Source organism: Helicoverpa zea, chromosome 17 (assembly GCF_022581195.2).
Source record: "Helicoverpa zea isolate HzStark_Cry1AcR chromosome 17, ilHelZeax1.1, whole genome shotgun sequence".
Taxonomy (NCBI): Eukaryota; Metazoa; Arthropoda; class Insecta; order Lepidoptera; family Noctuidae; genus Helicoverpa; species Helicoverpa zea.
The window spans coordinates 5,556,833-5,560,049 of record NC_061468.1 but is presented as its reverse complement, the minus strand read 5'-3'; the positions used below and the strand labels follow the sequence as shown (position 1 = coordinate 5,560,049).

Genomic DNA, 3,217 nt, shown 5'->3' with positions numbered 1-3,217 from the left:
CGCAAATGCTTTTGCAAAAACTACGGGATAACGAATAATATTTTTATTTTTTTTACACATGCGTCGTATACTCTAGTCCTCATCACAAACACACTCCATTGTCAAAGACCACCCGCGGTGACGTCACGGAACTTGTCCGACTGTCCATCTTAAACCTTGGAGAATTCAAGTAACTGGAGGCACCTTTACCTGTCATTCCTGCTGCCAAATGTTCAAGAGCTGCTCATCATCATCATCATCAGCCTATCGCAGTCCACTGCTGGACATACATAGGCCTCTCCAAGTGCACGCCACTGAGATCGATTTTCGGCTTCTCGCATCCAGCTTCTGCCAGCCGTCTTGCGTAAGTCATCACCGTACCCGTGTTTAAATATTACTGTGCCAAATTTTCAGTGAAATTTGCCCAATTTTAGTGTGGATGCATAACGATATGATTGAAAACGCTCGAGTGATCTATCACAATTTAGTGCGTTGAATTGCCTCCTCGTGAATCAGCAACCTTTTTGACACAGAGATTTATGCTCATGGTGGTTCCTGTTTGTTATATGCTCTTTTGTCTTAACACATGCCCTACGAAGCAGGTACCTCTAAATTGTGAGATAATATCGCGAAGTGTTTATTACCTCAAGTTCTGTAGAACAGTAGAAAGCTGTCCGTACAAATATTGTCACTGTTCCGGTTCTGAAAATGTTTTGTGTTCAAGTACCTAACAGTAGTTATAACAGGTGTCACCAGTGTAACGAAACGTGCAAAAAATAACAAAATTGCATCAAGCCCTTGTGTTCGATTATTCGAAATATATAAAGGAGATCATTCAAGTCTCGAACATTTTGTACCCAAAAATGAAAGTGCCGGCCAGAGTAAAAAAATAATAGATTCTTGTAGAGAATAATACCCTGAAGATTTTTTACTATTACAAGAATCGTCTACAGTTAACCCCCAGGCTGCTATTTGACTTTGAAAATACAAAAAATCCAACAATGTTTGGAGCATTACGTTACGTCCCCAAACTGGAGAAGGCAGGCGCTGAATTCAAACGACTTCTGCCTAACCTGGGAAGTCATCAAATGACCCCCCCCCCCACCCCCGCTGTAGGTTAGCAGCGTGAGGGAAAGTCAAACTCTTACTGACTAAAACCCAACATGTACTTTCTTAAGCCCTTGATGTACCAGGGCCACGATAACTCGTGCGATTAATCCCGCAGCCCCGGCAAGCCTTGGCCATGGTGTCAGCCCCACTGGGGCCCACTGGAGGTTGCTGACGCCAGAGTAAAAATATCGTTGATTCTCGTCGAGGATAATGTCCTGATGATTTTTTACTATTAAGTATAAGGAACGTCTTCGGTTAACCCCCTGACTGCCTGACCTATTGTATTGTATGTTGTTATTTATTTTATTTGGATTAAGATATAATTACAACTATTAGCGCCGAATATGAAGAAACGCACACTTGCAGGTGATGAAATCATGATAGCTCAATATAAATAACCAATGCAATAAAGTTACGTCTTACGATCAATATTTAATCCAATTAATGTCTATTACTCACAAATTATCAATACTCTACTTGGAGGTCCAATGCAGTTTAAATTGGAATACCTTCTAAATCGTCTATTAAGTAACACTAAATAATTTACACGCCCAATATTTATTATAGACAACAGCCATCTCAATCAGTTTTCTTTTGATGAAATAAACGTGCAGGCGCTAAAAAAAAAAAATTAATAAAATGATAACATTATAATAACCACAGATTACACTATAACTTTAGATTGAACTGAAGAGGTTACATTCCATAAAGAAGTTAAAAAAAAAACTGAATTTTAAAAATGGTTCTATTAATTCGAAATTTAAATCGCGTTTGATGATGATTGATGGCGTCGTATCAATTAACCGGTTTACCAGTATGAAGTAGCATTGTGTCGGGATTATAACTTGGATTGGTACATAGTTATTGGAAGTGCCAACTTTCAATATAAGTTATTAGCGCTTTGTGAAGTTAACTGCCGCGTGTGGGTGTCATATGGAATAGTGATGTTACGTGGTTTGACTTCTTAACCAATAAAGAAGATACTCGTAAATACATACTTTAAAGAGATACTTAATTATATAAGATTTTTTTCCTGTAACAATTTCATCAGTATGAAAATGTAAAACTTCACTAGACTTACAATTTGCTAAGTATGAAACATATTTATGCCTTTGTTAGCGTGATTCTTAGTTATTTACTGTCATAAACAAAAGTTATATCAAGTAAGTAGATATTTTATACTAAGAAATGTTGATACACGAACTCTTATGTGCTATCTATATACGAATTGTCTCCAAAACTGCAGAAGAAAGAAAATGAACAAGTAAATAAACCAAATAAATTATCGATCACCGTTTCACATCACTATTCTTAAGCCATAATAATTTAGTAATGATGAAGGGTTAACCAAAGTCGATTGATTTGTACGAGACGTCAAAAATGATGGATGTTTCAATAGCCGTTGTAATTGCGACAATAATGTGTACTTATTGTGAATTTATAGTTTATTTTAGATACCTACGTCGGAGAAAATAACGTCGCGTAAGTTATTTTTATTTGTGGCTATATTTATACGTTACAATATGCTCCGGGAGTCAAATGTCAATTGCTTTTGTCATAATTTAATTATTTCAAATATTTACATGTTTCATTATATTACATTAGTGATACCAAAAAGTCTTGGCAGCGGTGGGATTCGAACCCACGCCTCCGAAGAGACTGGTGCCTTAAACCAGCGCCTTAGACCGCTCGGCCACGCTACCACATGCGGGAACGCTGAAAATAGATGAATAGATTCCCTGCTCTTTTATCTCTCTCTATTTATATCCGACCCCTTTTGTTAACGACAAGCAACTATGTCTGTCGCAATGCATTTAGAACAATGGGGCATAATTGGAAACGTTCGCTCTATCCACTGATTATCGCTATTGTCATTTAGCATACATAAGCATATCATTTAATAAACAAATGAAAACGTTATGAAAATGTAAGCCGGATTTTGTTATCATATGGAAGTTATGAAGTTACCATAAAATATAGAATAGAGCAGGATAAACCCGGAAGTCCTCCTTTAACATCTTCTTCTCGCCATGTTTATTTGGGATCTGCGCAATTTTTGCACGTTCCCATTCCGTCCTGTCAGCTGTCATCCACTGCTTTCTTTTTCATGTCATATTTCAGTATTTTC

The 3,217-nt window shown here is 37.1% G+C and overlaps 1 non-coding gene across 1 annotated transcript; it reads right to left on the bottom strand.

Moving 5' to 3' along the window:
* Positions 1-2,710: 2,710 nt before the first annotated feature.
* Positions 2,711-2,792, bottom strand: Trnal-aag. Its single transcript has one exon. It is a non-coding gene; the product is annotated as a tRNA-Leu (tRNA).
* Positions 2,793-3,217: the final 425 nt, after the last annotated feature.